Source organism: Miscanthus floridulus, chromosome 6 (genome assembly GCF_019320115.1).
Source record: "Miscanthus floridulus cultivar M001 chromosome 6, ASM1932011v1, whole genome shotgun sequence".
In the NCBI taxonomy this organism is placed as follows: Eukaryota; Viridiplantae; Streptophyta; class Magnoliopsida; order Poales; family Poaceae; genus Miscanthus; species Miscanthus floridulus.
In genome coordinates, this window is record NC_089585.1 from 114964745 (window position 1) to 114979499 (window position 14755).

General features: G+C 43.6%; 1 long non-coding RNA gene and 1 pseudogene across 1 annotated transcript; one reads left to right on the top strand and one right to left on the bottom strand.

Annotated features, from left to right (window-relative positions):
- Positions 1 to 1861: 1861 nt before the first annotated feature.
- Positions 1862 to 6140, bottom strand: LOC136459151 (ultraviolet-B receptor UVR8-like; annotated as a pseudogene).
- Positions 6141 to 10141: 4001 nt separating this feature from the next.
- On the top strand, positions 10142 to 11322 carry LOC136459152 (uncharacterized). The gene is made up of 3 exons (XR_010760147.1): positions 10142 to 10416; positions 10543 to 10639; positions 10882 to 11322. It is a non-coding gene; the product is annotated as an uncharacterized lncRNA (long non-coding RNA).
- The last annotated feature ends 3433 nt before the right edge of the window (positions 11323 to 14755 follow it).

Genomic DNA, 14755 nt, shown 5'->3' on the forward strand with positions numbered 1-14755 from the left:
CACAAATTATAGAGGACCATGAGATGCTTATTAGGATGAGAGGAAAATCCAAGTACGGCCGATGAAAACATCCCCACGACCCTACGTGACCGTTGCACACATTTGTCCTGTTCGTTTGGCTTATAAGCCGTATTTTTTCAGCCAACGAACTGTATTTTTCTTTCACAATAAATCAGTCAACGGTACTTTTAACCATGGTTTATCAACAAGCGAACATGGCAATTATAGAGGACCAAGAGTCAAGGACATTGTGCAGGACATTTTCTAGTCACGAGCTCGTGTTCTGTAATTGCTATTACAAATTTGTGTATGAGAAATTCTTTTTATTTTTTTGGAGCCTCAGCGTTAGAGTATTTCCTTTGCACTACAGTCTACTTGGAGTTTCAGTAAGATTAATTAGTGCTTACTAAACTAAGGCTGGAGTGGAGGGGCAGACGGGAATAATTGCGAGGTAGGAGCACCAAATCTTAGATGAAGTCTCAGCCATTCACATCCCATGGTAAGCAGGGTACCCATCAAATGTCACTAGGTTCAAAAGCGGCAACATAAAAGGATGGAGAATAATAATAAAGTAGAGGTAAGAAAGACAGAAATTTCCTCTGATCGTCAACCCGGCACCATGCTACAGAGGCTAAAAGAGAACCAAAAATACTGATTTTTTTTATCGGTTCCTGGTTTATTTGGTGAAGTGAGAATTTTTTTTTTATGAACAGGAGTTCAAGGAGCCAGAGCCATTGAAAGCCATTTTCAAATGGAGCCGACTCCTTAGAACGTACTCTCTCCGTTCTAAATTATAAATTATTTTAATTTTTTGTGGTACATTTATTTTGCTATGCATCTAGTCTAGATATAATATATGTCTATGATACATAGCAAATTCTATGTACCAAAAAAGTCCAAGGGACTTATAATTTGGAGCAGAGAGAGCAGAAATTTCATGAAAATCATATATGAATTTTATAGGAATTAGTTCATTTTCATAGAAACAATATAGAAAACGAGAAAAAAAATCCAGCATACCAAAGGGTCTAAACCTGATAAGAAGAGAGACCAGGTCCGAATATTTTAAGAACTTTCAGCTATACACCAGAATATCCGGGCAAATTGTGCCGTGAAAAGACCAGCCAAAATCAGGCGAAATTGCCCCACGGTTTCATTGGCGCGCCCGTCCCAATCATCGACGTCGAGATCGCCGGAGTAACATCCAACCGGAATATCCCAAGGCAGCAGGCGCCAGGCGTCTGCATTCATATTTTCTGACCAAATCGTACTGATGCTTACCAGTTACCGCCACGAGATCGAGGACTTGTTGTATCCTTTCCTTCAACGTTAAAACTCCCTGACACACTCTTTGTTTCCTCTCGATTAGACTATTATTACCAACTACAGCCTGCGTGAGCTAAGACATGGCCAGAATATGCATGTTTTAGTTGAAATGAGCCGTTTGGTTCCACAAGAGTCGTGTATCTTCCTGTATAGCCAGCCGATTAGCGTCTACCAGCGTTGTGTATGGCCGGATTCTTCTGAAGAAAGGTGCTGTTGCTGCCACCTGCCGTGGGTCTTCACTCGCAAGGCCAGCGCTCATCAGCTTGACCTTTTTGAAGGTGGCATCCAGGAATATCGTTTTGTTTACAAACGAGAACCAGATGCGTCACTACTGTGTTATTTATTTTGTAGGCAACCCCAGAATATGGTTCTGTGCAATGATGAATAGCCACCTAACGATATTGTACTCTTATTTTTCTCCCAGGCTCTCTCAGCACCACCTCTAATGGCAGAGTCAAATGTGTAGCTCAAAACCAGAGGCGCCAAAAATATTTGCACAAACAATTCAACCATTATCTTCATGGCATCACAACAAAGTGCTGTCTGCTGTTTATTCTTCGCTGCTGTGTGGCAAGAAGAATTTGGTACGTACATTACAAAATAGCCAGCCACTAGGGCGATTCACCGCAATGGTAAATCTACTCCCACAGTGGACGGCAAGTGAACCAGACATGCGCTGCCCATTGTCACCTATATCTACTCTCTGAGGAGCCACATGATCGGAAGTGTCGCCCAAACCACGTTGTCCATGCTCTCCCCAGCCCCAGGTGAAGACTTCCTTTATCTGACAACAAAATATAAGAAAGATCGGATTAGTCGGTTTCATTGTGAATTTTTTTCTTTCTTTTATTATGTGCATCTTCAAGCCTTGGAAGAAACTTTTACCTGTTACCAAAGCAGAATGCTCAGTTCCACTTGCTATTTGCACCACCTGTTCTCCATCAATAAATGGAACCGTCTCCAGCATTGACAAAGAAGATGAACGATCACGAGAACTGCTTGTTGCCGTTGTGTTCGATTGCTGCCCCGATACATTTCCTAACCCAGGGGGATCACATTTCTGGTGGCGGTAAACACCAAGTCTGTACAATTCTCCAGCTGTGATACAAGGTGGCAATAAATGTGAGAGCTTATTATCCAGAAAGTATAGTTCGAATGAAACACACGCACCAGATAAAACTAATGCATGGTGCCATCCTAGTGCCACTTGAGAAACACTTGTTGAGGGTAAAATTCTCCGTGGTTCGTCATCATCATCTTCTCCAATTAATGCTCTTCCCCAGATGTACAGATGACCAGATTCTGTCACATCAAATGGAAGGGGGATTATGGTCCAAGACTGAAGAGAAGATGAGAGTCAACAACTACAGAACTACAAAGCTTACCATCCAATGCAGCACTGTGATCACCACCGCCACCAACAACAACAAAGCCTTCAAGTCCCAAACAAGTTAGGGTAGACTAGAGTTGAAACCCAGCAGAAGCAATCAAGGTTCAGGCACGTGAATAGCTGTTTCCCAAGCACTCCTATCTAAAGCTAAGTCTTTGGATATATTCCATCCTTTCAAGTCTCCTTTTATTGCCTCTACCCAAATCAACTTCGGTCTTCCTCTGCCTCTCTTCACGTTACTATCCTGGTTTAGGATTCCACTACGCACCAGTGCCTCTGGAGGTCTCCGTTGGACATGTCCAAACCATCTCAACCGGTGTTGGACAAGCTTTTCTTCAATTGGTGCTACCCCTAATCTATCACATATATCATCGTTCCGAACTCGATCCCTTCTCGTATGACCGCAAATCCAACGCAACATACGCATTTCCACGACACTTATCTGTTGAACATGTCGTCTTTTCGTAGGCCAACATTCTGCACCATGCAACATAGCAGGTCTAATCGCCGTCCTATAAAACTTGTCTTTTAGCTTCTGCGGTACCCTTTTGTCACAGCACTGTGATCACCATTGGCATATATATTTACTATCTTACAATTTGGAAAACCATCAATCAGTCTAGGAACATTATATGTTTTTTGGTTCCTAGAAACACATTTACCAACTTGTCCTCGTCTTGCGGAGCCAAATCCATACACTGAATTGTCTGAGAAGAGAAGTACAGTGTCATCTGTTGGTAAAGCATATGGATTTTGTTATGTACTCTGTATTTCAATGTACCAAGCAGGAGAGATGGTTCAGTACTTCAGTTCTTAGTTTCTCATAGGCCGAATAGAGTAAGATCCTGGAAATGCTAACACATCATCTTTTAGATCGGGGGCACCTACAGCATCTCCTGCATTTACATCACTACTCACTAGCGCAGAAACCAAAAAGGTGAAGCTCCGATCCTACAGTTGTGAACAACAAACACCTACAGCATCTCCCAAATGTGCATCACCAGTGCAGAAAGGTGAATCATTGATCCTACAGTTGTGATGATCTAACAACTCTAACATCTCCTCCATATGCATCGTTTCCTGTGCTGCATGAAAAGAACAACTAACAGCACTGATTCATGCCACCGCTTTATGTGGCCTTTGGCAGGCATAGCATTAGCTCACTTCCACCTTGATGAACTCATTGAGATCTTTTATTCGCAAGGAGGGACGACAGACACAGAAGGTAGTGTACCTCCCAATGGACACCAAAGAGCTTCCACTTCCTCCGATCTAATGTAACGTGAAAGATAATACCAATGTGGGGTTGGGAATAATTTCTCTCAACTCTCAAGAACAATAGAACTCTAAATTATGCATTGTGATTGAAACAGTGTAGATCTAGGGTATTATCATGGATTTGAGGAAATGCTGAATGAGTGTTTCTAGAAGGTAAGAAAGTACATTGCTGGGGTCTGTGAACATGCAGTTTCTTAAAAAGAACTACGTAGTTGATTTTCACCATAACAACTGGGCCCATGGTTTTACTTACCTTTCAGTAGTACAAGAGAATGGTGCATACCAAAAGCAAGCTTCTCAATATGCCTTGCATTAAAGTATGCCACTTCAAAAGGAAAGTTCCTTGAGAGGTTATCACCAGTGCCAAGTTGTCCAAATGAGCCATCTCCACACATGAAGAGTTGCCCAGAATCTGAAAATAAGAACTAGAAACATCACAGTAAAGCTCATCAGCAATTGTTCATTTTTCAAATAAACAGTGGTAATACCAAAGAAATATTGAACTATTCATTAAAAAAACGAACACATGAACATATAATACATAAATTTCATATAGAACATTTCAAACACAAAAAAGATTATATATAAAAACGAACACAGTAAGAAATGAGTAGTTTTAGAATCTGGAGACCTGTAGCGAATCCAGAATGGTTCCATCCAGCAGACACACAGGTTATAGTATGATTTTCAAGGAACTTAACCAACTTCGGATGAGGGATGTTGTCCAAGTTCCCATGACCAAGTTGGCCATGTGTACCTCTGCCCCAAGTAAATACTTCACCATCACCTGAAATGTTGAGTATACTGCAAGCTTATTTCCATAAAAATAGTAAAATTGTAAGGTGCATCAAGAACTAACACATGGTAGCTAATTTTCTTGAGACTGATCAGCCATATACATTTGGCTTCCAAGTAAACAGTCAACCTTGAACAAACAGCATCACTTGATAATTAAACTGTTTTACTGAAGTTGCTATGGTTTATGCTCTTTCCTATGGGTTTCATCTATAGCCTAGCCCAACTTACTTGGGACTAGTAAAAGATTACATTGTTGTTGTTGTTGTTGAAGTTGCCACAGATAGAAACATGGTGAAGTGTTTAATCAATGGTTTCCTCTCCTCTGAATGCTTAATGAATGATTAATCCACAAAATGCAGTGGGTGAAAATAAGTGGTAGCTTCATTACAGTAGTAAGGTATGGAGATGCATTCACAATCTTTTCTTAAATTACAGATTCAGATTCCATAAAAAGCGACTTTGATAGTGTCAAAGTGTCAGTGGTGATGTGTCTACCAAGTACCTGCCACCAAGCTAACATTTACTTCTGGAAGCATACCATGTTGGGTTAATGCTGTCTAGATATACATTGGATAGCCGAGCATGGTAGGAGGCCAATCTGCCCCAACTTTTGGTTGCCAAACTTGTCATTGACAAACCAAAATTTCAACTTCTAGCAACGCGAGAGCCATAATCATAACTACTATTATCACACTACTATTTCTACAACAGTGGTCAAAACATCAAACATGGAGAAACCGCGGCGACAGTTCACTTGATCAGCCCCTATCTTATTACAGCCTCCTAAGGTGGCAGCTCAAAATAGGTGACCAGGCTTACTTGTGAGGGCGATAGCGTGGGCGCCGCCACCAGCGACGAAAGAGACACGGCCGCGGCATCGAGTGGGGAGAAGCAGCGGCTGCGGGAGGTGGTGGTCGTCGAATCCGCCGTTCCCCAGCTGCCCGTCCGTGCCCGCACCCCAGCTCCACGCCCAGTCCGCCGCCACCGCCTCTCTTCCGGCGCAGCCGCAGCCATCGCCTCTTTCATGCCTGTTTCCGTTCGGCTAGGGCATACACAGTCGACTTCGAGCCGACCCTAGCGAAAAAGCTTAAAGTACATCGTCAAGCCATAAAAAGTTGTTCCGCGTGCGCGCGGGTGGCGGAGGAATCAGCGGGGCGAGCGCAGCACAGCGACAGCAGCCGCCGCTGCCGTCGCAACACACAGCGCGGCGAGCTTGGCGTGGCCTCCCACGACGAGCTCTAGGAAGGGGCGGCACGGAGGCTTCGCGCGGGCGGATGACCGCGGCGGCTTCGAGTGGCTCTTGCGCGGCGGACGTGACAGGGACGAGAAAATTGCGGCCTTAGATAAGTTTTTTCACTCTCTCCAACGCATCAAATCTTTAGACATATGCATAGAGTATTAAATATAGATAAAAAAATAACTAATTACATAATTTGATTATAAATTACGAGACGAATCTTTTGAGCTAGTTAGGCCATGATTGGACAATAATTATCACATACAAACAAAAATACTACAGTATCAAATACTGATTCATAACCTCAATCTAAACGAGGCCATGCATATTTGTCGCCCTTCGCAGTTTTAAACTCCCATCGTTCGCTTCGGAAAAATAACCCTCAAAATATTGAACTCTTGAATTTTATAATGTTATATGTATTTTCTTTCTTTTTTCATTTTTATACATGCATTTGTTGAGACCGCTCCTTCTGTTCCTGTCGTACGTAAGTCTGTACTTGATGGCCGAGACTGCTGCCTGGGCAGGCTTCCTGGCCGCCGCCGCCCTTGCAGGCAGGCCACCGCCGTCCTTGCAGCCTGGCTCGCCGCCGCCGCCTGGATTTTTTGCTAAAATTTCTGGACATAGCAGTGCCCGGCGGTGGAGCTTCGTCATCTATGGAGCCCTCAGGCACGGCCACGTCGTCAACGGCCGCTGCCAGCCCTTGAGCGATCGGCGCGGGCAGGCCTCGGGCGTCCGTCGTGGCCAGGTCGTCTCGGGCGCGCGTGGCTAGCCGCTTTGCAGCCGCTGCCTGGCCTCCGGCGGCCACGGCCAGGGGAAGCGAAGGGCGGGCCATGGCGTCGGGAGGCTGGTCCTCCATGACCGTGGCGTCGAGAGCCTGACCCTCCATGGCCGCGGTGTCAGGATCACGGTTGGGAGAAACGTCGCGGCGTCGGGCGACGGTGATACGAACAGACGAAGGGTTAGAGCTTCTCAACGTCGGGCGGTTACGAAATGTCGGGCGGCTTGGACTTCCCTTCCCAGGTACGTACGGTGCCAAATACATGTATATGTGCAACAAAAGAAAGAATGCACATAATGTCATGAAAATCAAGAGTCCAACCTTTGGAGGGTTATTTTTACAAAGTCGACGATTGAAGTCCTAAAACTGTGAAACGCGACGATTAGAGTCTTAAATATGCAATTTTCTCGATAGGGACAGGGACAGGGACGGAGGCGGCGATGTAGATGGGACCTTGGCTTCACACTCGCACCTCCGTAACATTGGTGGTGTTTAAATCCAGGGAGTCAGTATGTCACGTCGAGGATAACATCGTGGTATCAAATGAGAGTGTTCGGATAGTAATAATAAAATAAATTATAGAAGTCCTCAGTAATCCGCGAGACGAATTTATTAAGCCTAATTAATCCATCATTAGCACATGTTTAGTGTAGCACCACATTGTCAAATCATGAACTAATTAGGCTGTAGACATTTATTTTGGGGAAAAACTCCAGTATAAAAATCACGCTTCGAGTAGGACTTGAACGCGCGACCGGTGGCCTCTGCTCCGAGAGCGCACACCAACCGAGCTACGACTAGGGCCCTGTTCGCTTCTCTTATAATCCATCTTTTTCAGCTTGTTTTTTCAGCCGGAACCGTGTTTTTCTCTCACAACAAATCAGCCAGAAATAGTATTTTGGCTTGTTTTTTTAGCGAAGCGAACGGGGCCTGGGTCCCTTGTCATCTCTAGCTGGTGTCACCCAAATATCATTATCAAACGCGATGATTTTCCTTCAAATTTAGACTATGTTTATAGATTAGGAGTAGATTACATGAGAACATTTCCAGCAGTTTCTAATAATATCCATAACATATATGTATTGAGGTATTCCAATATTATTTTTATGAATATGGGGGAGTTACCATAGCAGTACCCAATATATTTGCTCCAAAGATGGGTTCCACAGGAGTATAATATAGGAGTAAGAGGATGAAAAGTGATAGTTGGAAGGATGTATTAGGGGTGTAAATCCCATTTATTCAAGTGGAAACGAGACAAATATTGATGACAAAAAAAAAGTAGAAGAGGTATTGGAGAACTGCTAGAACAAGAAAAAAATACATAGTTCCTTAATTATGATATTTTTTTGAGGTTATTTAAACTTTAGACAACACTTTAGTTTCCATAAAGTCCAAATAGGTCCTTCATTCTTGACATAGATGCTAGGTCCAATAATACTTAACTGACCGTTGTGATTTTTTATCTTTTGATATATTGTTTTATTGTGAGAGTGGAACTAATAATATCAAAAGAACTAAACCTTTCGATCAAAAGGGAGATAATACAAGTGATCTAAGGCTCGGTTAGAGGACCGAGTGATAAGGGCCTAATAACGGCCACGACTTGCCCAGACCGAGTTCAACTGCCTAATCAACACTAGGTCTTAACCCAAGCTACACCATGCATAAGAAGAGGTTACACCCCATCTACCAAAGATACACAAGACTACAGATCTAGGAAAGCACAGATGTAGCATCGAAGCTCAGAGGTTTGCCGCCGGTCTCCATTGTGTTGTTGGCATCTTCTTCGCCGATGCCTTGTCGCCCACTCTCTTCACCAATTCCGACGCATGTCTATTGCCTCGATCAGGCATGTAGACTTCAGCAGCCCCATAGGACATCGACATCATCTCAAGTAATTACGAGATTAATTGTTTTTTGATACAACGTGATTAATTGCCATGTGTTAGACTAACAAGATCCTAATTAAGCATAAGATCTTGAGCTTGCACACAACCAAACAGCAATAATAAAACAAAAGATGTTGTATGTCCCAGAGTGAGTAGCGAAGCACACGCGGTGCTTTGAGTCCCGTACCATCATGGCTCGTGAGAAACGCACTCAATCTACGTTTCTTGAAGCCTTGCTGAAGGTGCTTTGATGTTCGTGTTGGCCTGGCTGAGAAGATCAGAGCAGACAACCAAACAAGTCATAACGTAGAGATGCTGAATCAAATAGATGCATTGCATGGTTTGCACTTTTAGCAGAGCGGTAGATGTTGCATGGTTGTCCAATATGGATAAATACATGGCAGTATTGGACTATACACACATGAATTTGTCAATTTGTTGCACCAATTTCAATAGATTATAAATTGTTGGACCAATCTGTACCCATATGTATATATAGTTGTTATATAAGGTGAGTGTTATTTACTCTCTTGTCTAAATGTTTTAACATGCCTCGAGCTCCATATGTTTTAAAGTAACAACACACGGCTCCATAAAATCCATGTGTAGCTATGTACGCTAAACAGGACCGAAAAAGGGCCGGCCTTCTAGATGACAATCCAAAGTGTCGTCCCTCCTCAGCTGGCATCCTTGTAACCGCTGCACATATATAATTCCTGAAACAGGCACCACCAAGGCTGAGAGAGGCAGTATTGGACACTTGCCTGAAGGTGCCAGCCTCTTCTTGCATGTTAACATCCATAGTAACCGCTGCTATATGTTCTCTTTCTCTCCAAATATTGCCTTGGTGTTCTCCGAGTTAACCACGTTTGCTTGCTGCTCACCGAAAAGCAGGACAAATGGGCAGCTAAGCCGCCGAAAGCTCTCGAGAATGGTGATCTGGTATATATGATGGACCTGCCGTGTGTGAAAGAAATAAGAATCCATCCATCTCCAGCGGATCGATGCTCCATTCGGACGACGAGGTCAAACCGGTGACGGCAACGCTCGTGTTCGCGGGATCACGCGATGGTGCAGATTCTGCGCGCTGGTCCCACCCATCACCGGAGCCCAGGCTATTCTCGTCTCGTTCGGTAACCGCCCGGCCTGGTCCGGCGAATGGTGGTACCGCATACCTTCCCTCAAGAAGACAAAGAGGATCGAGAAGCGTTCACACAACCACACTTGTGCTGCAAACTAGTATGTGAGTGATAACTGCAACAGACGACACAAAGAGAACTTGAATGCTAAAGACAGGAATCTCTATCTACGAAGAAAAGAAAAGGTTGTAGCAGAAAAAGGCGCAAAACAGGCTAAAGGAGACAAAAGGGCAACGGATTAAAAGCTCTGACGAAGCTTTATTCTTAACCCTTGCGTGTGTGTTGTTCGGCGGTCGATCTGCTGACACCGGGGCACGCACGGAGAATGCTTTGGACTCTTCAAGTGCCTCTGAGGCTTTGAGATCGATGCAATTCGCAGCATATAGTACCAGATGCTCCCAATGCAAGAAATTGTGCACTTCATTGTTGCAGTATTTATATTCCCGGACCCCTGCTCTTCTCTTCCACCGGTACATCACACAGCCATCGTCGGAAGCTCTCAACTCTGAGCAGGAGGCCGTCGCCCGTCAGCATGAGCGACCGCAGGTACGGGTACTCGTACCCACCGCCCCAGGGTAAGTGTCGTAGGGATGAAGACGACAACGGATTAGACTAGTATACTACCCATTTACATGCACATGTATCTTGTTGTTGTTGGACTTATTAATTGCTTCGCTATGCTCCTGCTCCTCGGAACGCAGGAGGGTACTACAACAATGGACCACCGGTGATGGCGCCGCCGCAGTACCAGTACGCAGCTCCGCCGCCGAGGAGGGAGCCGAGCTTCCTTGAAGGATGGTAAGCAGCCATGCATGCATGGACACGATCTACTTGCTGGCCTAGTTAGCTACTACCGTTAGACAAGCTCCTCATCAGCTCGACGATAGTACTAGGAAATTTTAGAACTAGTGAAGGGAAAGGGTATTTTTTTTTCGAAAAAACGAAACCATCATCAGTAATATAACGAGCTGAAGAAAAATAAATCTGAATAATTCTGTACTAAGATTGCTTTCTTTCATTTTTCTCTTGGACACATGCAGTCTCGCTGCTCTGTGCTGCTGCTGCCTCATAGACGAGTGCTGCTGCGACCCGTCGGTCATATTTGTGAGCTGATCCGATCCGACCACAACATGCCGCCGTCGTCGTCCCAGTCCAGAGATTATATTGCATATATATCATATATGTATATACGTACATGTACGTGTGTTCGCACTTTCGCACTTCGCATTCGCACCTTTGTGGTGATGATGTTTTCAGCCTATATATAGTTCAAGCAGCGAGTTGTCCGTTTAGTTCAGGTCTCGATCGAGGTCAGGGAGATGGACACATATGCATGGTCCGATCCAGAACTAGAAACGAAGGCGCGACTTTGCCGCGCCATCTAGAAGTTGTAATATATACCACTATTTGGCATTTGCGCATTTATGTACCTGGCATAGGTATATCACTAAAGATGTTTCAATGTATACCACTATTTGGTATTTGCACATTTATGCACCTGGCGTGGGTATATCACTAATGATCAGTAATCTAAACGTATAATAGTTTCGTATTTCTATATGAGAACGATTTTGTAGGAAACTGAGAGACTTGGAGCTCCAAGACATGAATAGAAAGATGCTCGTACAGTGCAGGTTCAGAGATGAACACACAACATGTTACAGAAAATTCAGCAACCGACGTCCTAGTCACTGCCATGTATCAATACAATCTCTCTTTAGTGGAAATGATTTCAGTACCATGTTATGCATCTGAAGCTATCATGCTCATCGTAAATAGTATCAATATTGAAGCATAGGTAGTATCCAGACTCAGGGGCAAAACACTAATTTTGTGTAATACAAAGGAATGTCTAAAATTGATATGCAGAAGGCAGGTTCTTCTTTGTAATATTTACGGTTGTCCAAAATATCATTCATGTCAGAGTTAAAATTGATGTTTTCAGCCTCGGTCATGCCACCCACGAGCTGCGCACATGGCCTTGGCACGCCAGAGGAGTTGTTAAGTACTGCCTTAGAATATAGGTGAAATGAGTTGTAACCTGCATTGTAAGCATAGTATAAAGTTATAATTATAAACTAAAACCATGGCAAGTCCAAGAAACAGAGCAACCTAAATTATTGGCTCAGTTGCTTATGCTTTACTTTGGTAAATGTAATGCTTTGGGCTAATATCTTTGACAAAGGATCGGATCAATAAATTCAAAAATATAATGAGATTTGAAACTACAGAACTGCATCATTAAATAAAATGTAAAAATTTGTACATATGTCCCATGTTGGTTCTAAATCCTTATATTTCTGATAAAACAATGATATATGACTTATCTCACTCCAAGGGAGTTGGAGCATCTGCTCAGATTGGCACCTAAAATGATTGTCATGAGTAGAGAGTTGAGAGCTACATGTTGTGATGAGGTGTTGAATTTCCAGCAGAAAAAAACATTTGAGAAACAAATCTGAGCAATAGTACTTAAGGAAGATCCAAAATTTCCCATAAAGGTGCAGGTGTATGTGCACTTTAGGGATAGTTTCTATCATGTGTTTTCATAGCATGACTTGTTGGTACTTTCTTTAAAAAAAAGGTGATTTATCAATGATATATAAAAGAAATTAATTTTGTATAAATTATGTGATGGAAAGATGCCTCTCTAATGAAGATAGGATCTGTTCATCTTCTTCTTGTTGCTTCTGATAAAATGATCAGTGAGGATTTTCATCATTAAAAGGCATCAGTAGCCCCGCAAAGCAAACTACCAAGAGCTAAGTTGGAAATTAATCTTATTTCTTAAGTTTAATTTGATACTTGGTAAACCAGTTCACCCTGCTATATCAGATTTATCCACTATCTTATTATTATGAAATCAGGACATCACGGCTGACGGCTGTACGAAAATAAAGATATGGTAGTCCAAAAAAGAATAACAGAATTTCAAAATTTTGGAAAGCTAAGATTATGGTACTATAATTTTTTTGGAATAAAATTTAAAGTGCGAGATAACATTTTTACAAATTAGATTAGCCTCATTCTATATTTCAGAATTTTTTAAAAGCAAAGATTATGTTACTATAAATTTTTAAGAATAGGAATTTAAAATGTAAGGTAACATTTTTAGAAATTAGATCAGCCTTTGCACCATATTGTATTGCGATAACATAGTAATTTTAAAGAATGTAAAAGTGACAGAACAGCTGTGTGTCACACTTGTGCGTAGGGTTTAGATTACAGTTTTTCAAATATTTAGAAATAGAAATTAAATCTTTGGAAAGGAAAATAAGTTTAGAGATCAGTTGAACTTAATACTGGATGTTAAAGTAGTAGAGAACCCATTTCAAATTTGCACAGCATGCGCTTTTGAGAAATTGTCCACTTCTTATTCTTGTTAGAGCTTAGAATATCATAACGTAGGTAAGATTGTAGTTATACATATGAAACCTATCAATTCACTGTCTACTTACACAGTAATAGAGTTCTTGCATGTACACTACACCAAAGTCAACATAACCAAGGAAAGGGAAGGATGCAAGTTATGAACAACATGTTAGCACTTGTAAATGAAGCATAAAAGTCACGTGGAAATCTATAGAATTGAAAGTGGTTTCTCAACAGAAGAATATCAAATTAATCATAAGACATGGAACAGAGAAATTTGATGAATTATAAATTGCCATATTTTAGAAAATGAACCTCTGAAGCATTCAATCGAGTAGATTGTGTGCATGAATACATATACAGGCATGTAGCAATGGTGGTTACCTTGATGTAGTCCCGTGATTTATCTTGTCTGGACTATTTATTGACACCAATTCATCTGCAAGTCTTGACTTTTTATGCGGCCTAGCCATTGACACCGTCAGCATGCAAGAGTGGCCACGACCATGCCATTCCACAAGGCAAGCGAATCTGACGGAGAAAGACAAGCTTGGCTCAAGCTGAGCCTTTGCGGTTGTTGTAGCCGAGTATGGGCTATGGGCCACCACCGCAAGCCTCGGGCCCTCGGCGACGGCGACGCACGAGTGGAGGAAGCCCTGCTGGAGGCCGTAGAAGTAGAAGGCGTCGGGCTGTGTGAGGATGAGGCCCTGTCAATCGCGAGGACTGAGGCCCTGGCAATGGCGAGGACTGAGGCCGAGCAGCAGCTGAAGCTGAATTTGTTGATGCGCACAACGGCGGCGGCGTGTTGTGCAAACTTGGCGCGGATCTCGACCGCCGATACCGCCCGGGGGCGCTTCGCCGAGGACAACTGTAGCCGTTGCCATGGCCTCTGTCCCGGTCGTGGCCATTATCGCCAAGGCCGCGTCGTCAGGGGCCAGGTCCGACGCCTTAACCACCGCGCTACGGTTAGCTGGACTTGGAGAGGAGTGTGCTGGAGATCGAGGGTCGGCTGGGGCCGCTGCTTCTCCTCCCCAAGCGACGCAGAAGGCAAAGCCCGACGGCGGCTTGCGAGGTCGGGGGAAGAGGACCTCGTCCAGGGTTCGCGAATCGTCGCGAGTGTCCGGCTTGCGGGTTGATGGGCGACAGGCTAGACGAACCCACATCGGACGGTCCATCTTGCACGGATGGCTGATCGAACGGTTAGCGCGTTAGCAGGTTACGTGGCACAATCGGGTGCGCGAGCTTGAACTCGGGATTCGAAAGGTAAAGAAAGATTCCAGATGCTGTTCTTGGATCCGGCGCTTGTTTACTGCACTTGTTTGAGCACAACGCAACACGATATATGTGTGTACCAAATCTCTGAATAATGAAGGCAGACACAAAGTGCTTCGGTGCGATGGAGTGTGCGTTTTGCAGCAAGGCTTTTCTGAATTTGCCCGTTCGTCCTCTGTTTTATTATAGATTTGGGCCCAGTTCTATTCTAGTCTGACCCAATCGACATTATGGCTTGGGCCTCTAGTACTCTCTCTTCTGTCTTGGAAT